Source organism: Maniola jurtina, chromosome 4, assembly GCF_905333055.1.
Source record: "Maniola jurtina chromosome 4, ilManJurt1.1, whole genome shotgun sequence".
Taxonomy (NCBI): domain Eukaryota; kingdom Metazoa; phylum Arthropoda; class Insecta; order Lepidoptera; family Nymphalidae; genus Maniola; species Maniola jurtina.
In genome coordinates, this window is record NC_060032.1 from 12,891,211 (window position 1) to 12,917,796 (window position 26,586).

Here is a 26,586-nt window from a genome sequence, read left to right on the forward strand (position 1 = left end):
GTATCTATACACAAAAAAGAATAAACTAACTGACTGACATATTATCAACCTACAGCTTAAGTTGCTTGGTCTAGAAATTTGATATTTTGCATGTAGGGTTTCTCTTAACTTCTGTTACTCCCCCTGTAACCCTGTTCCCTGAAACCCTGTTCTGTAACCCCTACTAAAAACGATTTTCAAAGTAGGTACGAAATCCATTTTTCGACTTTCATAATGTACTAGCCTATGCCCGCGACTTCGCCGGCACGGATTTAGGTTTTTCGAAATCCCGTGGGAACTCTTTGATTTTCCGGGATATAAAGTAGCCTATGTGCTAATCCAAGATATTATCTATCTCCATTTCAAATTTCAGCCAAATCCGTCCAGTAGTTTTTGCGTGAAGGAGTAACAAACATACACACACACACATACAAACTTTCGCCTGTATAATATTAGTGTGATTAATGAAATGGGCGCACTAAAGAGTACGAGCACATAGTCATACTTTAAATGTATTTCATCGTACTTACGTATGCCTCTAAATGCAATTCCTCTCGCAAGAAATATCAAATGTATCAAATGATTTTTGTATCGGACGAGAGCGCTATGTCAACACTTTGACGTATTGCTCGATGGATAACTATGATTTATGATGCTTTTATCACCTAACCGCAGGGACTCGATTTATAGTAACAGTACTAACTGTAACATAAAACTTTATAATACCCGATAACTGCTAGTATAAAGTATGGGATAGCTATAGCTAAGTAGCTAGGTAGATATTCTGAATTCTGTGCGCACAAAGCTCTTGGAAAAATAATACAAAATAAAGACTGATGTTTACGGGGAAAATGCTAGGCAGTAACAGTATATTTTCATTAAAATTGGCCTGATATTAAACTGTTCCCAGGAAAGATAATATGTTAAAATATATTTTCCTCGGAATTTTATAAGGATACACTTTTCCTAGAACCATAAGCTCGGCAATTTGTTCACTTCATGTAAACCATAACGTACAAAAGTAAGTGTTATCAATGCCATATGGGGTTCGAGAGGTTCTAAGACCCTTCAGAAATAATTTTTTTAATGTATCAAGGAACCCGATCAAGTCGTGCGAAAAAATGTTTTTCTCCTGAAAGGTTCAATAAAAAGTTTGGCCTGTTAAACCCCGCCCCGAAATCAATTCCTGGCTGCGGCCTTGTTGTTATGACTTTTCTTTTACAGTCTACTGTGATAAAGGTTATTGGCCGCCTACGAATAACATAGGTATTCTATTAGCATAGTATATAGTATAGTATATAGTATAGTATTCTATACTAATATTTTAAATGTGAAAGTGTGTCTGTCTATCTGCTAGCTTTTCACGCTCTGCAGTTAAACCGATTTTGATGAAATTTGGTACAGATTGAGCTTACACCCCCCGGGGACGGACATAGGCTACTTTTAATCCCGGAAAATCAAAGAGTCCCACGGGATTTCTAAAAATCCTAAATCCACGCGTACACACGCGGGCACCGTCTAGTTTAACATAGTTATTATGCTATGGTATAAATATAAATACAAACACGAGAATTATCTAATCAGAATTCGTTCAAGCCAGTTTTAAATATTTTCATAGATGCATTCAAGAGGAGGATCAACAATCTTCTGAAAAGCTGGCGGTTCCTCTGGTGCTGAAAATGTACCGCCACCTTCACATCAGTTGAGCCGCTTGCTCTTTTACTCGCTATTTCTATAAAACTCCTTTGGATCTCAAGCATTCAATAATATAATGAAACTTTGCTACTTAAAATACATAAAAAATATTAACATTGCGAATCAGCGACTCGTAAATTCAACGTGATCCTAACTAAGCTTAGCATGAATTTCAGATGAAAACCGTTTTCAAAGATAAATATTAAATGTAACAGAGCTGACGAATTACGCAGATAAATCCACAAAGGGAAACTTCTTCTGATGGTATTAATTTAGCGCGTTTACCGGATGATTGATAACACAGCCCAATTCCACGAACTGCCAGGACAAACTTGGCAGGTAATGAGTCTCACAGGCGTTTTGGATTATGTCATTTGATATAGGTACTCGTATATTCCATAATATCCTTCTTTTTCTTCGACCTAGCATTTCCTTGGTCCGCGTTTTTGCATATTCGCGCTCACTTTTCCAATCTACCAGAAACTATTTTTTAGGTTCATCGGTTCTTAGATCTGTACTGCCACACTTGCTTAAGCAGCCGCGAGTTTTTAGCCCCCGACCCAAAAAGAGGGGTGTTATAAGTTTGACGTGTGTATCTGTGTATCTGTCTGTGGCATCGTAGCTCCTAAACTAATGAACCGATTTTAATTGAGATTTTCTTGTTTGAAAGGTGGCTTGATCGAGAGTATTCTTAGCTATAATCCAAGAAAATCACTTGTAGCGCCTTGGACCGCGCAAGCAATAATTTGAGACATTTGTTACTTAGATAAACCCATAAAGTTTTTTCTTATCCTTTGCGTTAGTTGAAAAAAAAAGTTATATCATTGTTTCAGGTACTATCTAGCAGTTTCAGGAAAGTAAGTATTTGTTATTTTATTTTAGTAGGCGCAAAGCTTAACTAATTTTTTTCAACGATGTAATCTAATGAAAATTGCGGCAAGGAACCATAACAATTCAATACTTCATATACAAATTACTTTCTGCTGCTCGCGACTACGTTGAAATGGCTTTTAAAATATCTTAATTTTTGTCTTTATTTATTGGGGTTCCGTAGGTACCTCAAAAGGAAAAATGGAACGGAACAAAGTGATCCTATAAGGATGTAAGATCCTATAAGGATCAAAAGGGATCCTATAAGGATCACTTTGTTGTCGGTCTGTCTGCCTGTCTGTCTGTCTGTCTGTCCGTCCATCCATCCGTCGTGTCTGTCAAGAAACCTATAGGGTACTTCCCATTTGTGGTTACATCATTAAAAAAAATTAAAATGTGTTTCAATTTTCAATTTTAAAATGTGTTTTTTTGTGTGTGTTTTATATCGAAAAATCAAAGACTTCCAAAGAGAAACACACGCAGGCAAAGCCGCGGGCATAATAAAGTTTATAAATCCCTTAATTCCAAGATTGTTTGAACACAACTGCTTATAAAATGAGAGCAAAGCTGCAAAGAAATTATTGTGCTTGAAAAGTAGTTATTTCATAACTTACAAGTATTGTCGACAAAAGGTTGTAAGATGATAAAGTTTATATAATCCTGAAAGTGACGTTTAAAGCAGCTTTACAAACTGAAGTCCTGAAGAACAATAACATGGAATACTGATAGAAATTATAGCGGTTCATGTTATTTTCTATAGAAATAATAATATTATGTCATTGAACTAAATTAGATAGAGGCCACTATGCGATTGATTGCTTTCCATGTAATTGAACTAAAACGTTTGTAGGTATGTTTATAACACTGCTTAACCCCCGACCCAAAAAGAGGGGTGTTATTAGTTTTACGTGTGTGTCTGTGTATCTGTCTGTGACATCGTAGCTCCTAAACTAAAGAACCGATTTTAATTTAGTTTTTTTTTGTTTGAAAGGTGGCTTGATCGAGAGTGTTTTTAGCTATAATCCAAGAAAATCGGTTCAGCCGTTTGAAAGTTATCACCTCTTTTCTAGTTACCGTAACCTTCACTTGTCGGGGGTGTTATAAATTAAACACTTGTATGACAGAGATTGTATAATAAGTTTATTTGTAACACCCGCACGTCACCCGCGTTATCCCGCCCCGGATAAAACGGGGGCGTGCGGGGCGTCCCCATCCCGATTGCCATCTCGCCCTGTCGCGTAATATACATAACAGAGATATTCACATACCTGTTTTTTTTAACAGAACTGAATTTTTTATATTCACTCACTACGGGAACATGGCTCATTGTGGAAAGGTTGTTGGCATAGGGTAAATCAAACGCATTTACCACAAAGCAAACCAGATACGAGTACGAGTAGGTATGTTTCATGAATAGCGTTTCATTTTTACTACGGTCGACGGAAAAAACAAAAAAATTTAATCTGGTTTAATCATGGACTTACGATTTTTTCGCTACGCTCCGTAAGTCTATGGGTTTGATTATGAAAAGTGACATTTTGTATCAGTAAGTACGTAAAATATCAACTGAAAAAAATGCAGTGCAAACTACTGTCGGGGTTTTTAGAAAACTTTTTAAATTGCTTGACTCTCATTTTTCAAGTTTCCGGTTTTCTTCATGAATAATTTACGTGTATGTCCGGTAATGCCAACTATATCCAATTTCAACTTTACAGTTCCAATAGTTTCTAAACAAAAGTGGCTGTGACAAAAAGACAAACAGACGGACTGGAAATAACTAAAAGTTATGTAAAACTATGGACTATGGAACTTTGAGGAAAACCCCTTAGAAAAGCACATATGCGAACTACAGTTTAAGAGCATTCATCATCAGCGTCTCAATCCATCGCCGGTCCACTACTGAGCACGGGTCTCCACTCAGAATGAGGGTTCAGGCAGTCCTAACGCTAGCCACGTGCGGATTAACAGACTTCACACATCTTAGAGAACAGTGTAGAGAACTCTCAGACATGCAATAAAGTAATTGTGTTTGAATGTGTGTTTGTTTGTGTCGGCGCAAGCGTACGTGTTAGTGTATAATTCTATGTTTGAATGTACATTATAAATTAGTTGAATATAACGCCGGTGTTTTTTTTTTGCTATCTGTACGACGCACCAGTCGAACAGCGGCTGAATCGGAAAAATCGCACCTGTTTATGTCTGTGCATCCGAGCGAACTAACTCTCTTTAGAAATGAAACCGGATCATACCTACCATATGAAAGTACTTATGAGCGAAAGAGAAATGTAAATAAAACAAGCAAGTAATTTTACAATATGGCATATATTATTATTTATTGTAAATTGAATATGTACTTGAAAAGAGCAACCGCCGAGTTTCTTGCTGGTTCTTCTCGGTAGGAACGGCATTCCGAACCAGTGGTAGATTTTTTTGACGATTCAAAAGCACTTGTAAAAGTTTAATTGAATAAAAACGTTTTGAATTTGAATTTGAATTTTGAATTTGAATCCAAAAAATCCTTTGTCATTTATTTCAGCTCGCACAAAGCCCGCACATTAAAGCGCATACAGTCATTTTGATTTTGAAGAATTTTATGTATGATGCGTACAAAATAAGTTCTCACGCAGCATTTTAATTTTATGTCAACTGTCATGTGAAAAGTACGATTTTAGTCCATAATTTAAATGAACTGAACCTTACTTTTGACATGACTTTTGTCACATAAAGTTAAAATGGCGCGTGAGAACTAATTTTATGCTGACTATACCTACCCAGTGACACTCACGCCATCAAGATGAATCTAATGACGTATCACTTATCAAAATCGGTTGAGCCGTTGAGTTGTTACGAGCGGAAACAGGGACGGATACATACATACACACAACAACATAACCCTCCCTAAGGGCGTCACCGCAGTTGGGTAGTCAATTGATGAACAATAAAAAATTAATAGACGTTGAATAATACGAGTATATTTGAAAAAATTGATATTGGACAAAATGGTTGGACAGTTTCTTTTGACGCGCTGTTTAAAAAAGCTCACCGGGAGCTTTCGGGTGGATAGTTCATCAAAGGCTCAAACGTTTGAAAAGCTTGTTCAATTTCCATTTGTTATGGCTTCAGGAATTCAACTGCAGGTATACTGGTATTTAGGGTTCCATATCTTTAGAAAAAAAAGAACCCTTATAAGTCACTTCGTTGTCTGTCTGTCTGTCATATCTGTCAAGAATATCAAAACCGATAGGGCACTTCCCGTTGACCTAGAATCATGAAATTTGGCAGATAGCAATGTAGCAAAGGGCAAAATCTGAAAACAGTGAATTTGTGGTTACATCACAAAAAATGATTAAAAAGTGATATTTCTTGTAAAATTATACGGAACCCTTTGTGTGCGAGTCTGACTTGCACTTTATGGAGAATTCTCAGGTATGCAGGTTTTCCCTCGATGTTTTCCTTCACCCTTATAGTAAGAGATATTGAATTGCTTTAATAATACGCACTACTTAACTACGAAAACTTATAGAGCTGCATGACCGTGATAGATGTAAGGAACCCGAGACCCGAATAGGAGACCAAGTCTACCAGGCATGTATGTAAGTACTAAACTAAATCTTTGGGTAGGTAATAAACCTAGATAATAAATTTCACTTTAGTTAGTGTTTGTGTTTATATTTCTTAGCGCGAAGCTGGTGTAGCTAATTGTGTCAAAGTGTCCCACCGACGTTGATTATGAAAGATGATCTGAGCTTTTCCTATTAGCTCGCTGAATTGTGATTAATTGAGCTGTTAGTGTGAAACTACAAGTAACGTACCTAAATAAAGCATCCCGATGCAAACTGGCATGAAATACCAAATGTCTTCAAGTCAAAAGTGAATAGGGTGAATAGGCATCTTCTAGGCAAGCGCGCTTCATCTTAGGCTGCATCATCACTTGCCAGCAGGTCTGATTGCAGCCAAGCACTAGTCAATAAATTAAAAAAAAAATGACGAAATTGTATGTCGCATTCGCAAATAAAATACACGCGAAAGGCTCCATGTACAAAACTACAAACCATTTCAGACAGTTCTGCGCAAATCAGCTTAGTGAAATTTCACAGAGCAAGCTTACGATTTCCATTCCATTCCATCTACCTGTATGCGTCCACTTCTGAACATAGGCCTTTGCAAGAGCGCGCCACCTAACACTGTCCTCCGCCTTCCTCATCCACCCGCTCCCCGTCACCTTCTTCAGGTCATTGCATCGTTCCAGCGGGCTGGAGGCTTACAGTTAGTAGCTAGCATTGGAATTACCTATCTCATGATATAAACAAGTAATTAGGATTTTTTTATATAAAACCTTTTATTTTTATTTTATTTTTATTTTTATTATTCAATTGTAATCAACAGCGTTATACAACATAATTATTATAATAAATCTAAGTTAAACTTAAGGCCACATGAGATTACCTACTTAAAATTAATTGACAAGTATTTTAACAGAGTATACATTAATATAAAGAAAAATAATAAAAACAAAGAGATGTACAAAAAAATTTTTTAAAAATTATTCCACAGAGTAAAACCGAGAAACCTCTATACAAAAACAAAAACACTAAACCTAAGCCACGCTACCAAAAGAAAATGGAAGTTAACGAAAAGCCGCCCGTCTTCAGGCTTTCAGGCTTAACCCCATACTGCCCCAAACTTTTTAACACAAATCAAGTTTAGAATCCATTACCACATACATGAGTTTATTTATACTTGTTGCACGTACAGTACACAGAACTTTCAGTGGTTCCTTAATATTCCCTTCAGTCGGTTTTCGTCGGTCGAAGTGAGCGAACGTATTTTCCCGCCGAAACTAAATATAATGAAAAACATGAGGAACACCTATCGACGTGAATCACTAGTGATTTAACTGTCGAAAATAAACTAAGACTTTCGTAAAAAAAGTGGTTTAATTTTTTTTTTCGCGGAAAACTTTCGTGTACTTAAACTTTTTTTTTTGTTGCCTGTGAAGAGACGGCTTCTGTAGTGTTGAGTCTGTGAGAGTGTGGTGGAAATTAAAAATAGAAGATTAGAAAATCGATTTAAAGTTTTGAATATAGAGGTATGTAAATACTTAGTTACTTATCGATTTATTTATACCGGCGATACCAGTGACGAATGCACACGAAGCGCGAGTTTTTCTCTCATAAGAAAATTTTTGTTTCCAAAAGAAAAGTTCTGACTAACTGACTGATTCATCAACGAACAGCCCAGCCTAGATACTATATTATTATCTGTATTAATATAATATAGAAGACTGGGGAATGCTGGATTTTTCATAATTTCTACGGCATAGGGATTAGAGGATTAATATATTCGGTGAGCGGGGCCAGAGGCGGTCGCTAATGAATTGATAAATATTTTCAAAATATTGAAGGCGAAAACATTTCCCAGGACACTAGTTGTACATAACGTGTATTTCTTTTGAACTTCTGGTTTAGTACAAAAGTTTGATGCCTACTTACGTGGTGGTGATTGCAATTACTGACCACTGATTGGCTGAAACTCTCACACTGTATCTCTACCCATATTATGAATTCGAAAGTGTGTTTGTTTGTCGGTTTATTAGTATGTTGATTTGTTTTTCAATCACTTCGCAACGGAACAACGGATCGATGTGATTTTTTGCATGCTTATAGTTAAAGACCTAGAAAGTGACATATGCTAATTTTTATCCTGAAAGATCCGGGGTTTGATCCCGGGCACGCTCCTGCAACTTTTTGGTGCCATGCTTACTTTAAAGATGAAGAAAAACATCACGAGGAAACCTGAATACCTCAGAGTTCTCCACAATGTTGTCAAAGTTGTGTGAAGCCTGCCAATTCGCACTTGGCCTACGTGGTCGGCTATGACCTAAACTCTCCTCTCCGACCTCCTTTATGAGAGCAGACCCGTGCTCAGTAGTGCGACAGTAAGGGGTTGAGATACTGAGATTACAAAAAACGTACGCTGTACAATCATCCCATAATTCATCACCACACATACCTAAATACTAGTAAAACACAAAATATTGTTTCACTTATATTTTTTTGAAATTCAGAGCTCGAACCTTCATAAATTACTGCGCGTACAGTTTCGGCATATGAAATTACAAGTTAATGTATTAAGTTAGGACGTAGTACATTGTTATAATGTTGTTAGCATATAGCATGAAGCTCGTATAGTTTCTAAACCCGTTAAATTATTTCCGCGATCATTAATCACGTTGGTAACTTCATCGGGGGTCATTAGTTGAATGTAATCATAACGGGTAAAAGAGTGAAATTAATGTTGGTTGGGAATGAGATGTTATTTTTGTATGATGTTCGAGGAACATGCGTTGCTGGAAAATGCTGTCTTGTAGGTAAGTACAATGTGCAGCATGCGTTGTGCACTATCTATATACCTACATAATTATGCAATAATTTAAAATTCTCCTAGCATAAGCTTAACGCTTAGTTGGAGGGGAAAGGGGAATGTTAAATTTAAAAAACCCCCAACACAAAAACCTCTATAAGAAAACTAGAAAATAGCTGATAACTTTCAAACGGCTGCACCGATTTTCTTCGATCAAGCCACCTTTCAAACAAAAAAAACCAAATTAAAATCGGTCCATTCGTTTAGGAGCTAGAATGCCACAGACAGATACACAGATACGACACGTCTAACTTATAACACCCCTCTTTTTGGGTCGGGGGTTAAAAATAACTGATCAATTCCGAGTCGGAGTCCCACACGACGGGTTCCGTATCATTGTACAAGAAATAACATAAATAATAATAAAAATATAAATAAATAACAAAGGCATGCACATAGATAGCTATTATGACGTAGGCATCTGATAGTAAAGGATTTTTGAAAACTCAACCCCTCAAGGAGTAAAATAGGGGTTTGAAATTTGTTAGTCCACGTGGACGAGTCGCGGGCATAAACAAGATTGAATATTAAATCTTGCGATTTCTAATTCTATAATAGCGCGTGCACGGTGCATCTCGATTCTCTCTCGATTAAGAATCATGCTCTATCTATTTATCTTAAAGATTAAGGGGATCCTCCTCTGATCTAAGGGTGATCATGCACAGCATCCGATCCGATTCCGTGAAAATATGTTCCGAAGTAGTCATAGAACTATTTGTATGGTAGCTTACACACTAGATCCGATTTCCGTCATCCGAGTTCTCTCCGTCATCCGTCAGAATATCTCGGGTGTGCCTCGGATTCAAATCGGACATAAGAACATAATATGACGTAGATATTATGTCAAAGATGTCCACTGAATAGCTGGGATTTGGGGCAGAGATCGGATTAGTGCGTAAGCAATATCCGAGTTCGGTCCGAGTATTTTATATCGGTATATTCAGGGACTCGGACCGGATGAGTGCGTAACCGCTCTGACTCAAAATGTTCGGGCTATTCTAGGGAACTTGACTCAAGTGATATTTGCCAATATGGACCAAATGTAAGTCTCACCTGTTTTGGCTCATCTTTTGACTCCTCAACATACATTCAAAAATATAACTTAGCAATAAAACTTAGTTCTCATCCCACCGCTGCCACCATATTGTGTCAATGAACGGCATGTAAGATGACAACTAACTTTTATTGCTAAATACCCACAACAGGTACTTAGGTAAAATATTACTTAGTTATGTACCATAATGTACCAAAAGGTTATCCCCGTTCAGTTTACTGGGCAAACATTTTGTGGTAATCGGATACGGTGGCTACCGCTGTGGGTTCAAAATATTTGTACGCCACTCGCCGTTCGGAAAACAGGTTGGCATCTACATTTAATAAATTCAGATATATTTTATGATAGAAATTAGAGCTGTTGTTTCTGTTGTTAGCATCCTTTTTAGTAGAGAACTCAACTCTTCCATATCAATTTAGGTATGTTCTTACGCGTAACCTAAGCAGCAAGTGCCAAAGCTCATTATTTTAGCTTGTACTTTTCTTGTTTTGCCAGACAAATAATAGGTAGACGTTTAGATATGTTTGACGCACAACAACTAAATAAGTACGCAAGATATCTAAATTAAAAAAAAAACCTATTTCACTAGGCATTATCACAGTTTGTTGGGCAGCTATTTTCACACCATTAGAAGGTAGTTTGGGCTTGGATCATGTTTGGGTTGTTTAGATAAACACGAAATTTTTTGGTTTGGCAACACAATCTTTGCCGAACATAACGAACATTTTTATATTAGTGTAAATGTAACTTAACTACAGTATTGACTATTTGTTTGAAATAGAGAAAAACTATTTCACAAGTAGCACGTGAAAATCAAGTGAAAACCCTTTTCAAATGTAAAGACTACTTTACTAATAGAAGCCTATGAAAAATCACGATGCAAATTCTTACAAAGTTTGAAAATATTATTTACATTTAATTCCTCCTTTTTATTAAATTTTAATTATAAATCTAGACGTTAAAGAGTGTGTGAGCAAGAACACTAACATCGCTTCGTGGAGATAAGAAAGATAAAAAAAATTTAAATTAAATGTAGCAAACGTAGGTAAGTGCAAAAATTCACTTTCCTTGAAAAAACACGAGTGAAGTATCATCAACGTTATTGGTGACGATCATAACTTCTAGTTAAATTAATGTAGCAAACGATTTGTAAGGGCGAAAATTGAAAAATCTGTCCATGAAAAATCACTGTGAAGAAAAAATCACTGAATAAAATGATTTGCAAGTAGCAATAATGACCATCTAGTTTGGAACCTCTTCTGGACCCTACCTTTCTCTCAGAGATTGCAATCTCTATTGTAAATGCCCATCTGAAGCCTGAATGGATCTCATTCAATCACCATTAGAAAAGTATCCTAAGGTTCGCATTATTTCTGTACAATACATATGCATATAATATTATTTGTATACCCACGCACGGATGGTCTATGCATACATATACCTACAATATTATTTCCAATGCATATCTCGAGTGCGAAGATAGGGTGAACTTTTCATAAAATAGACCATTTTCATTCCAATTTGCTCAAAAGTTAATTTTCATGGATACGACATGAAAAATGAGGGACTTAGGATGGAATTTCCAAAAATTTATGAAAGGAACCTACTGTACTTTTAAGTTTGTGAGCTCAGCGGCTTAGGATGTTCTTTTTTAGATCAGTCAGTCAGTCAGGACTTCTTTTTAACATCTTCTTTAAGTAGTTATATTTTTTTTAATAAAATAGCGAGCAAACGAGCAGGCGGGTCACCTGATGTTAAGTGATTACCGCCGCCCATGAACATTTGATTGTATAGAAGAAGATGAATATAAATTATTGCTATTTTGCTTTTCTATCATTAGCCTTAACTTTTAATAAACGTATTAAACAAATCTAATTTTCATGAGCCGAATACTGTTACGGGGACTTTTTATACAAGTTTGAGCTTATCGAGTTGTTTAACAAGCAAACTTGTAATGATGTGTACATTCTACACCAGTGGCTTGGAAAGTAAGGCAGGCATAATTATTATTAAACTAGCCTATTCCTACACAAATTTCAAACCCCTATTTTGCCCCCTTAGGGGTTGAACTTTCAAAAATCCTTTCTTAGCAGATGTCTACATCATTATAACTATCTGCATGCCGAATTTCAGCCCGATCCGTCCATTAGTACGTTTACACAACAAAATCACCTCCGATAAACTTATGCAATATCTGAGTTTATGTTTGATAAACCATGACATTTAGATAAATGTGGGTGGGAGGTTTCGGCAGTGGCTAGCTACCGCTACCGGTCGTGTACTATGCTGCGGTGCTATGCCATATGCTGCGTAGAACATCCTTGATCAAAATCAAAATCAATTGTCAAAATAGGTACCATAGTAGATACACTTTTTAATTGACAACATGGGTCTCCACTCAAAAAGACATGGGTTTAGGCCATAGTCGTGCTACTAGTGTGTGAATTAGCAGACTTCACAAATCTTTGAGATTTATGAAGAACTCTCAGGCGTATTTTATTTCATAAGACGCATAATAAAACAATTTTTAAATTAAACTACTCTACCCCTTTCAAGTTAGTCCGCTTCTATCATCGTCACTCACCATGAAGTGAAATTGCTGTTAATAATTTTAAAGAACCCATGTAGGTAAACAACCATCTTCCAATTCTATAAATCAGGCCTTGATCATTATCTGTATAATATTATTATACCCATCGAGGCTAAATACGATACATCACATGTGCTATGAATTCTCAAGGAATTCAGTAATCCGTAGATTATTCATCTTGGTTGCAGTATCAGGTCAAGGTTGCTATATTCATGCAGTTTACATACTCTACATAGTGCAAATCTCGAATCGATCAGATAAGTGCAAGTAAAATGAAAGTTTGCATTTAGTGAATGAGACCCCTACACCGACTGAAAAGACCTGAAAAATATTTAAATGGCTGAAAAGATATATTATAAATGCAAAAGTGTGTCTGCCTGACATTATGTTTGCTAGCATTATACGGCCCGTCTGTTTAACTGATTCTGAAATAAGTCTTACAATTCGGATACGGACGTAGGCTACTTTTTATCCCGGATTATCAGAGTTCCCGTTGCATTTTTAAAAGCCTAAATCCGCGTGGATAAAGTCATGGCTATCATTTATTTGAAATAGAGACAAATGGCGTCCTAGAGACGAGAATCGGATACTTCTTATCCCGAAAAATCAAAAAGTTTCCACGGGATTTTCAAAAAACTTAAATCCACGCAGACGAAGTAGCGGGCATGATCTAGTAATTATAATACTTATAAGAACCCGATTACTCCGCCTTTGAATAAAAATTCACTCTCGTATCAGGCCATAACATTATTGATTCGACCCTTAGTTTGACCGCTACAATGCCTCAGACAAACAGCTAAGTCTTAGACAGGCAGATAGACTGGCTGACACTAACAGACAGACAGAAAGTATTCTCGATCAAAGAAGTGCAACTTATTTACCTCTTTTTGCGTCGAGGGTTGATTTTTAAAAGTTATACCAAAAATGAACTCTGGAATGAACTCTGAAATATGTTTTTAATTGAACGCGTTAATGATTTATGCGAAGCGAATTTTAATTAATGACGATAGGTATATAAAATACCCCTTTGTCCTGTTCCATTGGATTGGAATTATGTCCAAAAATTAATTGAAATTTTAATTAAGTCTTGACATTATGTACCCTCCCAAAAACACGAACATAATAAATTACTTTCAATCTATACCAATTTTATAAAGAAAGAGTGCTGATTCTGTGTGTGATGGAGGGTGCTTTCCGAAATTTGTGAAATTCTCTCACCATTTGTCACTGACCTTTGAGGCAGATCCAGTTATGAAGTTCCTTATGAGAAGATAGCCATGGAATAGGCTAAATGTTTATAGACAGAGGGCACATTGCTTCGTAACCCGTTGGGTTAATGTTGGTTATTTAGGAAACGAGATCCGTAGAAGGCCCGGCCCACTCTTTTACGGACCTCCTCATTTCCTCCTCATTCAAAATAATCCGTCAAAGTCAGATCACAAACAGCGGAGTCTTTATAATAGGGTCCGTTAGCTCTTCGGGTACGGATCTCTAAAAATAACCGATTACTTAGAACTCCATGAAAGGTAATTTTAAGGCTTTTACCTACTTGTTATGACTCCTTTGAGATGTATGAGTTGAGTTCCCATAAACACCTACGCCCGGGCTCAAGTTACTTAATAACCATGGTGATTGAATGATATCTGAGCGTTGGAAGCAATTTGCCGATTCCAAGAAAATAATTAATTCTGTAGGACTTACATAAAATAATGCTCATCTCTGTACTATAAGAACTTGTACTAACTGACTGATGACTGTCTTTTGTTGTTTTTTATTGCATATCTTGATGGTAAATGGTTTCAAAATTTGTCAAATTGAACAAACATATTTTCAAGACCATGTGCGAAACAACTCAAACTCGATCTTTAAGATATCCTAATAAACTAATTCTTACAAGAGCACCAAAGACAATATTATTTAACAAAAACTGCTACGCCATGGCAGTTAAAATCTTTAATAAATTACCATCAGACATAAAATCACTTCCAATAAAACAATTTACGCAAAAGTTGAAGAAATGGCTGCAAGGAAATAATTTCTATTCTTTAGAAGAATATTTCCAGCATGATAAAAAAAAAAGTATAGAAAGGTATATATAAAAAGGTATAGGAGAGAGAGATGCAATGGAACTGAGCATAACATAAGAAACATATTAATATTAAACCTACGGAAACAGTGGCTGGCTAATTTTTTGGGTTTAGAACCAGTCCGGATGTTCAGCTTGGATATGCAGATAGTAATAATACCTAATAATCTTGGCACTATTCTACGAAGGCATAAGTTTTACACATTTAATAAGATTATCCTACTTCAAATAAGCGAAAGATTTCCTGGAAGCCTACGCCGTAGAGGCGACTCTACGTGAGCTATCCATTATAATCCTTGCACTGCTTTTCTACACCCCTGTTGTAAAGGCAAAGTTACACATCAATACAATCCATAATATCCGTACTTCCATATCGATCACACTTCACACTATCACACTTCACACTAATATTATAAAGGCGAAAGTTTGTGTGTATGTATGTATGTGTGTGTGTGTGTGTGTGTGTGTATGTTTGTTACTCCTTCATGCAAAAACTACTGGACTGATTGGGCTCAAAATTTGGAATGGAGATAGATTATACCCTGGATTAGCACATAGGCTACTTTTATTCTGGAAAATCAATCAGAGTTCCCACGGGATTTTTAAAAGACCTACATCCACGCGAACGAAGTCGCGAGCATCAGCTAGTACTTATATTATTATATGCGAAAGTGTGCCTGTCTGTCTGTCTGTCCGTTCATCTGCTAGCTTTTCACGGCCCAAAATTTAATCGATTCTGACGAAATTTGGTACAGAGTTGGCTTATATCCCGGAGACCGATATAGGCTTCTTTTTATCCCGGATAATTAAACAGTTTCCACGGGATCTTTAAAGAACTAAATCCACGCGAACGAAGTAGCGGGCATCCTCTAGTATGTAATGGAAGATACTTAGGATTCAGTGCATTTTAATGGCCACAATAAAGCTGTATTTTCTCGAGACTGAAGGTCTCCAAGAGATGTACTTACTCGTATCTCGTTACTCGTAACTCGAGCATGCAACTTCTAAGATATTAAGTATATAAAGTTATAATCTGACTTTGTTCTCTGAGGCTCTTTCAAACTCATGCAAAGCTGAAGCGGCTTATGAGCCCGTTTTGTGTAATGAAGACTATTTTGTGTGACGGATATTAGGGTGTACATGTTGGGGCTTGAAAATCGGACTAATTTTCAGCTCCCGAGTCGGGTTTCATGCTGAGGAGTTCCGGAGATTCGAAGCTTCATTTTTTTTAATGTGATTAAATGATGCGTTTGATTTGAATGCTCATTGCGCTTAAATAAATGTTCAAGTCCCTTAAGCTGGAAATCAAACAAATCTATTAAAAAATGAAGAGGAAACTTTATTTTACGACCTGGTAAAATTAATTAGTAAATTTTTTCTGTAGATTTTTTAAATTTAAGTTTTCCTTCGTTAAAAAAAAAGATTCCGACGAATTGAGAACCTCCTCCTTTTTTTGAAGTCAGTCAAAAATTGAATAAATTTTATCCTATTTCGTATGTAGTACAATTTATGAAGACTATACTGTATAATATGGTAAACACTAAAAAGCTAAACTTATTTCTAAGAATATGAAAAGCGAAACTTCGGTTATGTTCACGATAACTCCGGTTTTACTAATGAATCTGTAATCTTTCGAAGCTCCGGAGTTACGCCAAAACCGGAATTCCGGAGTTTAAGCCCTAGTACATTTTTAATCTATCTTTTTTATTATAATCCTTTCTTCTTCTTAGGCAGTTGTCCAGTCGCCATTTTGTCACTGGGCTATGAGCAAGTGTGCGAGTGCGACGGGTGAGTAATCGCCCGTCATGCATTAATTAATTCCTGTGCAAACTGCGTGACTCGTGAGTGTTTTGTCCGCCAAGAGAGTGTCGCTGAGCGAGTTTTTTTTATAGCTATTCTTGCTGCGACAAAATAGTTGAGAGATAGTTCTCACCGTATATTAACATTATGTCAGTCAGTTTCTCCTTTTATACATTTAGATAAGGATATATTTTAACACACGTCCGATAAACCACGTTTCGCAAAAATATATGATAATGTCATGATACTTACGCAACGAATGATATGATACCTTATCCTTGTACTCCTAAGTCCTAGTACAAGTTTTTCGCTAAGTGAAGCGAAACTAAAATGTAAGTAATAATAAGCTACCTAACTTAAAAGTTACCCTAGGATTCTAATAAAATAATTTATATTTACACAACTACTTATTAATAACCATAAAAATCTACTTTATCAGATTTCAAGACATGTTAAGTATCGAAACAGAAAGTAGTCTCAAGTTAGTAAGGTAAGGTACTAAAACCGAGTTTCTCAAAATATCTATAAAAAGTTGTCAATGGTAATTATTGGTCTAAATATTGTTAGCCATGACATTACCTTCTTCTTAGCGTAAAAATATAGTGCGTCCATCCGATTGCACGTTTGAAACAATTAATCTTTCCTGCATTCGCCCTTAAATTTTTTTGGTAATTAAAAAAATGACAAGGATATTACTTACTTTGGTTATACTAACTACTTGGCCATACCTACACGACTACTTTAAGAAAAAATTAGTCGTTAGGTATAGCCAACTTCAAATGTGCCGACTTCGCAAGTATCAAAAACAACACTGTAATTACTTTTAAAGTAATTATTTACACATTAAAATGTTAACTTCGTCACTATAAGGTGGACACTATTAATAACTATTAATAGTGTCTTTACTTTAGCCTCGGATTATCGCTATATAAAACCACTAAACGATCTCTTTTATGGCTTTTCTTTAATTACTCTTTATTTTATACTCGTGAAAAAACTTTAACGTTAAATTCTACTTGATTAAAATCTATTAGATTGTGAGCCGTAACTTGGTATTTCTTGGCATAGAAAACTGGGGAATTAAAGTTGAAAGAAAATGTGTGGGAAAATGAGCAGTTGTTAGTAGATCATTATAAAAGGATTTTGTTGGCTTATTTATTCAAAACTACATTTGAAGAATGGAATTTATTAACGCGCTTATCTGAATATATTAACGAAAAAGCTGACTGACTGACTGACTCACTGACTGACTGACTGATTTATTAAGACACAGCTCAAAGTACCTACTTGACGGATGGGGCTGTTTGGCATGCAGATAGCTATTATGATGCAGACATCCGCTAAAAAAGAGTTTGTAAAAATTAGACACTTTGGTAGTCCACGCAGACGAAGTTGCGGGCATAAGCTAGTTAGGTAATAAAATGCAATAGCAAGACAAAATAGAACAAAATAAACTAATAAGGTCATAAGGTGCGCTGTGTCGATCATCATCATGATCAACCCATCGCCGGCTCACTACAGAGCACGGGTCTCCTCTCAGAATGACACGACTTTATTAACCCCCGACCCAAAAGGAAGGGTGTTGTAAGTTTGACGTGTCTATCTGTGTATCTGTCTGTGGCATCGCAGCTCCTAAACTATTGAACGGATTTTAATTATTATTTTTTGTTTGAAAGCTGGCTTGATCGAGAGTGTTCTTAGCTATAATCCAAAAAAAACGGTTTAGTCGTTTGAAAGTTATCTTTTTTTTTTTTTTTTGTTGACGCTGGGGAATGCATTTACGCATCCCCCCCGGAGGGAGGGTATGTGGGACTCGCCGGCCGAGAGGCGACCGGAATACCCACTAAACCCCAGCGGCGCTACTGCGCGTCGCCTGGCGACTGGGTCACGGGAACGGCCGAAGCAAACAACCGCGACCCAGCCAGCGACGTCTGCTAAGGCAGACCCTCCACCGGGGACCTGCTCGGTCCCCATCGACGCACCTCCGGGACGCACCAACGAAGTGCGTCCCCCGACCTTGGGACGCGCACGTCGCCCGCGTCCCATCCTCCGCTTCATCCACTGTGCCCTCTGCTAGTCAGAGGGACACGCGGAGAAACCTCCCCCCCTGCCAGGTCATTAGCCATAGCTAACAATATCTCCGAAGAGAAATTATTAGCCATGTTACCGGGGCGCACCGGCCCGAACACTGCTCTTCCCCTCGGACGCATCCAAAAGGGACCAGCAGCATCCAGGCACACTGGGAGGTTACCTGGCTGGCCGTTTGAAAGTTATCTGCTCTTTTCTAGTTACTGTAACCTTCACTTGGCGGGGGTGTTATAAAATTTAATTTACACTTGTTTACACTTGTTTTATTCTATATCAGTGCGAGCGACATATATTTTTGACTTTCGAAAAGTTTTGCGGTTTGAAGTTGCTTCAATGTTTTAGTACGGTGTTTCAGGTAGTCTTAATTTTGGTAAAGAGTAAAGTACGCATAATATTACGTAAAGTATTAGGTAACGTAAATAATTGCGTAAACAATTTATTACCAAGCTTATAAAAAGTGTATATTTGTATTGGGAAAATAGTTTTCAAATTACGTTTCAATTGTAAGTACGGGATTGCGTGACTGGAATGAAAACAATAAAGTTATTACCACAAATTGTATAGCTAATGATTAGTACTACATATATCAATTTAAAAATAAAACCCCACATATTTTCTCTCTATTTTTGTCATTTGTACTTATGTATGTACTTCTGCAGTCTACACCAACCATTTTTAGGCTACCATGCTTCTGTGTTCCTTGCATGGAAGAGGTCGGAGTAATAAAACCGCCTTTACACCCAACTTTCTGTATAATTTTTATTCTTATATGTTGTCTATATTTTGTGTGTGTTGTCAAAGCATTTTGACCGTTCACAAAGTGTGCTTGATTCTTGAGTCGTGCTTCTTCGTTTTTAGCTATAATCCAAGAAAATCGGTTCAGCCGTTTGAAAGTTATCAGCTCTTTTCTAGTTACTTCACTTGTCGGCGGTGTTATAAATTTTTAATTTACACTTGTTTTGTTGTTTTAGGCAAAGTCCAAGCATTTAAAAAATATATTGTTCCTCTTTTCCTTCTAACTATAAAAGAATACGACACAGATTTGCAAGTGTAGTTACTATAGCCAAACAGCTGTCATTCAAACCAAGTAAAGTGACTCATCGCTTTCAGAGAAGGCTACAGAAACAAAATAAAGGAAATCTTCCACAAAAATAGGTTACGTTTTAATTAGATACACAAACAAATGTATGTATTGTTCTACATATAAAGGCGGGCGAGAGATAATATTTCGGATCGATACCCATGGCCATACATCTATGTCAATCAGCCAGTTCCGTTTTGCGCTTATTTTGTCTGTCCATGTCTAAGGGTTGGGACACATCAACGCGGGGACGTCGCTGTTGTATCGCAGCGACTTTGTTGCCGTTTTAACACAGTGCGGCGAAATGTAGCGGCATCGTACAACAAAAGCAATCCCTTTTTAACCGACTTCCAAAAAAGGAGGAGGTTCTCAATTCGTCGGAATCTTTTTTTTTAAGTATGTTCCCCGATTACTCAAAGACCCCTGGACCGATTTGGTTTTTTTTTGTTTGAAAGGGTATACTGTGCAGAAGGTCCCATATAAATTTGATGAAGATCTGATGAATATCTTCGGAGATGGAGAACAGAACTCCTCAATGGATAAGAGCAAATTGCTCGCGATCAGTGTAATAGCTTAGTAAACAGTAGGGTTTTAACTGGGTATAGCATATTATAGTACAGTGGGGCTACTAAAAATTGTGAAATAAAAAAAATCAAAAGAAAAATAAAACCGACTTTAAAACCACAAACACTAAAAAGTAAAAAATAACTTTTGTTTAGCTACACGTGTAATGTGCCTAGGTATGAAGTCGGGCGAGCTTCACTCTTGGATTTCTAATTTTGTTGTATGCTCGCCTGACTTCAAACCTAGGCACATTACACGTGTAGCTAAACAAAAAATAATTGTTACTTTTTAGTATTTGTGGTTTTTGAAGTCGGTTTTATTTTTCTTTTGAAATTTTTTTTCAGTTCCAGATATGGACCACACAATGTACCACTGGTATCACTGCCACTCTCAAATACTATCAACGTTGGTGAGAACTAAAATGTTATACTGTAGACACTGAGCCCACATTGGTGTTGTTATGCGGTCATGGAAACGGATTTGACACGTTAATTAAACTCATTTTGTTTTGTACTGGCTCAAGTTAATTCTCTTTTTATGCAGTCCGTATGACGCATGTATCTACCTTGTACGAAAATGTAACAGAATTAATTTTATGGTTGTCATAAAAAGGTAATTTTAAAACCGATCGCGTACCACGTGACCAAGTAACTATAACCATCCAAAAAATTACGTCTATCCGTTGCTCCGTTGCGACGTGATTGAAGGACAAACCCACATTAAATAAACATACTTCTACATTTATAATTCAAATTCAAATTATTTTTATTCAATTAAACTTTACAACTGCTTTCGAATCGTCAAAATAATCTACCACTGGTTCGGAATGCCGTTCCTACCGAGAAGTACCAGCAAGAAACTCGGCGGTTGCTCTTTTCAAGTATTCAATTTACAATAATAATTTATAATAATAATATGGATACTGATGGATAGTGATAAAATGTAGAATATTATGTCACTCAGGTCTGTATAAATCACGTCGCCCGCCCGTCGATTCATAGCTCCTTTGCAACGTGATTGAAAGACGAACCAACAAAAAAACCAACAAACCAACAAACAAACACACTTTTGCATTTACAGTATGGATAATTCATTGTGATGGGTAGTGATGACAAAAGTACTAATGACATCAATTTAAATTGCGTTAAAGCAGTCATCACAGTTTGGACAAAGTCCAACAACTCAGTTAACTCTGGCGCTCCAATTTTCGAAATTCTAATTATTTCATTATCAATTTTATTTGATCCTGGGAAAATGGTGGAATGCGCTTAATATGTCAAAAAGCACTTCATTAGCGCCCGACATTTAGATATATCTATTATCTATGGCGGGGTGATTCGCTAACTCAGTGATCAACACTAAATGATATTTTTAAGTACAGAGCGAGCTGAGCCAAAACCCTTCTGCCTACAGCCTTGGTACTATACTCTATCCACGGAAAGAAAATAAATAGTATATTGCTCTCTCTGTTACGTAATCCCACACAAATGACAGAGACAAAAATATCAGGAGGCGTTAAAAATTTTGAGTCACCAACCAGTCACAAACATGTTTTCAAAAAACATTCGAAATTGAATTCGAAAATGTTTTCATAAAACATTCGTTTATTTTGAAACATACTTTCGTTTGTGATTGCTTGGTGATACAAAATGGTTAACACCCCCGAGATGTTTGTCTCTGTCTTTAGTATGGGATTACGCAACAGAAAGAGCGCTATACTAACTTCTTTCCGTGGATAGATTATAATGTTTCACTATGGACACCAACGGAAAAATAGATGTAGGTGCCTAGCTTTATCTTTACCATTTCTGTATCTACTTTAAAATCTGTGACTGTAACCTAGACGGATATGAAAAAACTATAAGGGGAAAAAAACCATAAAACTGGTATAATAACGTAGATAACGTTGATTGCTATTTACCATTTGTCATTATTATTGAAAAAAAAAACATTTTAATTTAAGTTATACCTAATAATTATGCATTTATTTTGATTATGATCTAATCTATCGACTTAAAAATTAATTGAATTGTATAAAAGGTTTTCATCTGAATTCTGATAGAATCTTCGATATCTTGAATGAATAATAATAATATGTTAATTAACTACCCTTATCGAATATATTATTTTTCGAGAGAGCCACGCCTATTTAGGTACTTCCCTACATATTTTGAATTCTGTGATTAATAAAAATACTAGAAGATGCCCGCGACGGGGTCCGCGTGAAACTGGTTTTTGAAAATCTCATGAACTCTTTGATATTCTGGGATAAAACGTAGTCTCTCTCGTCGAAGTAACTCTTAATTATTTATTAGTCTAAGCATCCAAAAAATCACGTAGATTCGTTGCGACGCGCCATTGTCGCGCGACGTGATTGAAGGACAAATTAATAAACAAACACACTTCACTAAATATATAAAAGGAAAAAAAAAAGCTCACAGACTGACTGCCTGACCTATCAACGCATAGCTCAAGCCACTGGACGGATCGGGCTGAAATTTGACATGCAGAAAGATAGTTATTATGACTTTATGAAACGATTTTGGAAAATTCAACACGTTTGGTGTAGTCCACGCGGACAAAGTCGCGGGCATAAGCTAATTCTTACTAATATCCTTACTAATATTATACATACGAAAGTGTGTCTGTCTGTCAGCTACGTTTCAACCACTCAACCGATTTTAATGAAAGGTACAGACTTTGGGTACATCCCGGGGAAGGACATAGGGTTCTTTTTATCTTTAGTTATTAATAAGGGATTATTCGTTTTCTCCATACCTAACTTACGCCTTTTTCCCAGCCTCAAATACGTCATCAGTCGAAGATGGATGACTGTTTACTCTTTAGAAATTCGCATTGAGTGAGCTCAGTGAATTTTACTCTCTTAATAGCCGCGTTGAGTAAATTTACACGTGAAGGAAATTATCCATAATTTATGCAGTAATGAATTTACAGTGTAAAAATAGAAATACTTACTTTTGGACGAGTTTACATTGTAGGAGTAAAAATATAACAGACTTTGTAACTCGATGAGTGTTGAAAACGGAATTTATTTACGACTAGTGGCCCGCTCGGGCTTCGCACGGGTAGCTTATTACAATTTCGTAGGGATTTCTAATTTTTATGAAAATAAAACATAGCTTCTGTCACTCAAGAATAATGTAGCTTTCTACAGGTAAAAGAATTTTCAAAATCGGTTCTGTAGTTTCAGAGATTACTTCCTACAAACAAACTTACAAACTTTACCTCTTTATAACATTAGTAGGTACCTATAGACTAGGGTGGACTATACAAATTTCAAATCCCTGTTTTCCTCCGCTAGAAGTTGGGATTTCAAAAATCTAGCTGCCTGCATGCCTTTCAGCCTAATCCGTCCAGTAGTTTGAACTGTGCGTTGAAAAGTCGGTCAGTCAGGACATTTTTTATATATACTTATATAGATTAGGAAGATAATTTCACTGTTGTTAATGTAATTTGCTTGTAAACTGTTAATCTTGATACCATTCGAGTGTTTGCTTAGATTAAATATTATTAGATTAACGATGTTTATCGTCATCGGCAGTACCTACATCTAAAAAATAAAAATAAATGAATAGTTATTTACCGTGTTGCAAAATCGTGCTCTTACTTTTCTATAGTGCATTATACAGATTCAACTCGAGCCCGCTTTAATATTCAACGTGGAAGTGTTAAAGTAAGTTTATGTTTTAAAGCAATTAATATTTTAGTGTAAAACTAAGCCCCGACGAAGCTATTTACTGGTAAATGTGCGACGAACAAGCTTCAATATAATACATCTTAATAATCCACACTGTAAATTAACTAAGTAGTTTCTTTAGTCAATAATGTAACAAAAACTTTCTGTATATTTTTTAAGTTAATAAATATATATCACACTTAATATTATAAAGGAGAAAGTTTGTATGTGTGTGTGTGTGTGTGTGTGTGTATGTTTGTTACTCTTTCACGCAAAAACTACTGGACGGATTGGGCTGAAATTTAGAATAGAGATAGATTATACCCTGGATTAGCACATAGGCTACTTTTTATCCCGGAAAATCAAAGAGTTCCCACGGGAATTTTAAAACCTACATCCACGCGAACGAAGTCGCGGGTATCAGCTAGTATATAATAGTTTTTTTTAGATTAAATCTCTCTTAAAACCTCTGAGTGTTCCTCGCGGAAATTTCGGGAGAACATTCCAATTTATTTGTTGAATAATGAATATATTTCAATAATACCTGCTTTTCCGAGTGATGCTTACAAATATAAAAAATGGAAAAATGTGTCTGTCTGTCCATTCGTTTAACTGTTTTTGCCATTTGTTACACTACAGAGATAGCTTGCATCCCGGGGAAGGATATAGGAAACTATTGTCCATCAGTATATTCTTCAAATTATAAGCTTTCAACTGAGTCGTAAAGTTTTTTTAGCAGAATCCAAAATTCTATAAGTTTGCTGATAGCCATTTAATTCAAAACCATCGAGAACTTAGACCTTAAATAGATTCAAAGGAGCTAAAATTTATTTCAATTAAGTCTTACTTTGTCTTGAGTTTGAGTGATGGGATCATTAAAATCACGTTAAAACGTAGTTATTAAGTGCGTCAATTTTGATGAAGACTTTTGGAAGCTGTCAAATTGAGCGAGTTTGCTTTACGTGAAGGCAGTCGTTAGGCTCAACGCACATCTACGTCGAAGAATGAAGCTAAAGAACAGTGTTTTTTTGGGTTCAATAGCTAGTAAACTAAGAACCCTTATAGTTTCGCCATGTCCATCTGTCTGTCCGTCCATTCACGGCTTAGCTTAAGACGAGCGTACAAAGATTAGGTAGGTAGGTACTAGAAAGCTGTTAGGTATTTGGCGTTGTTACACATTAATCACGTCGGTAAAGTAGTAAAATAAAATCTTGGAAAAAAATCGTGGGGTGTCGTTTTTAGGTATTTTAATAAAAAATATTGCAGGTGCGTGATAACCATTTTTCAATTTAGAGATCTGTGTGCAAAATATTAATCTTTGAATTGCTAATTTTTGTTAGAGTCTAGTGTCAAACTTAATGGTTGTTTTTAGATATGGCAGTATATATAACGAAGTTAAAAGAAAAACGATCACAGCTAAGGAGGTTTCACAACTTAACGAGTAATATTTAAATTGTCGACCAACTTGTGATTGGAGTCGTATAAATCATTGAAAATTACTTAGATGAAGTTGTTCTTTATGTAAAACAGCTAGTATATGTATTGTGATGGCCAACTACGGAAACCTACGTTACGCGTGGCTCGACACGCTTTTGACCGGTATTTTGTAACAATTTACATTCAGCTTCATTTCCATACTGGCGGCATCTGACATTCAAAGCCACAGCGCGTGGCGCCGGCTACCGTATGTCAAAGGTCAAACAAAATCTCCACTCCACCCTGCAGGTGCGCGTTGCGCCTGAAAAACGTAATTATTTCTTCAACATTCTCTTGACTGATTCCGGAGGAAACTGCTTAATATATTTTTAGCTTGCGATGTATTGTAAACAAGTTTGGATAAGCATAGCTACTCGTAAAATTGAAAAATTTCTTTTGTGACGGGCTGATATTTATCTCCATAACATACCATTTCTACGAGTTTCTTTTCAGACTTTGCTAATATCGTGTACGCTGGTTCAAATGATATATAGTCCTGTTGATATACAAATCGTTATGCTATACCTATTATATAAGGGAAATACCACTCACACTCTCACTGACCGACTAATCACGAAAACTCAGGAACTACAAAGCCCACAAACATGAAATTTGGTAAGTAGAGCTTATGCGTCAGCTAAATGTCACCCCTGAGAGAGTAAAATAGAAGATTGTATGAAAGTCGTACCTACCTATGAAAGGTGTATAAAGTTCGGTCATAGTGGAATAAAGGAATCCTTTACGGTGAAACTAAGTGGGAGAGTAAGACAAGCCTTTTACATTTAAATTAATACTGCTAGTATTTATTGAAACCTAAAAACTATTTTTTCATTTATTTATTTCATTTTGGTCCTGTCACAAATAATGAATGTTTAAAAAATAAATACTTACAACAATTGAAAAGTACCTTCTTCAAAATTAACTTAATATTATTGTGATAAGTGATAACTGATAACATAACTTATTATTATTATTATTTATTTATTATTTTAGCCTACCTCTAATTTTTTTTTTTTTTAATTATTATTATTATTTTTTATTTTATTTTTGTAATTTTTTAATATATTTTTTCCTTTCTTTTTTGTCTTTTTATATTTTTTCTCAATATTATGTATATGCAGGTAAATATATATATTTTTTTTCTTCAAATTAGTAAGTATAAATATACTTTTTTTTTTTTTTT

The 26,586-nt window shown here is 36.1% G+C and overlaps 1 protein-coding gene and 1 long non-coding RNA gene across 3 annotated transcripts in view; one reads left to right on the top strand and one right to left on the bottom strand.

Annotated features, from left to right (window-relative positions):
- Positions 1-298: 298 nt before the first annotated feature.
- On the bottom strand, positions 299-20,973 carry LOC123864100. The gene is made up of 3 exons (XR_006795701.1): positions 20,875-20,973; positions 6,728-6,733; positions 299-313 (listed from the first exon to the last, which is right to left on the bottom strand). It is a non-coding gene; the product is annotated as an uncharacterized LOC123864100 (long non-coding RNA).
- Positions 7,353-26,586, top strand: part of LOC123881302 (arrestin homolog) — a 91,712-nt gene continuing 72,478 nt past the window's right edge. The window contains exon 1 of one of the 2 annotated variants that reach the window (XM_045930011.1): positions 7,353-7,633. The gene's annotated coding sequence lies outside the window, so the exon portion shown is untranslated. Of the gene's footprint in view, positions 7,634-23,875; positions 23,925-26,586 lie in introns of those variants that run through there. The other variant, XM_045930012.1, reaches the window with a different exon arrangement.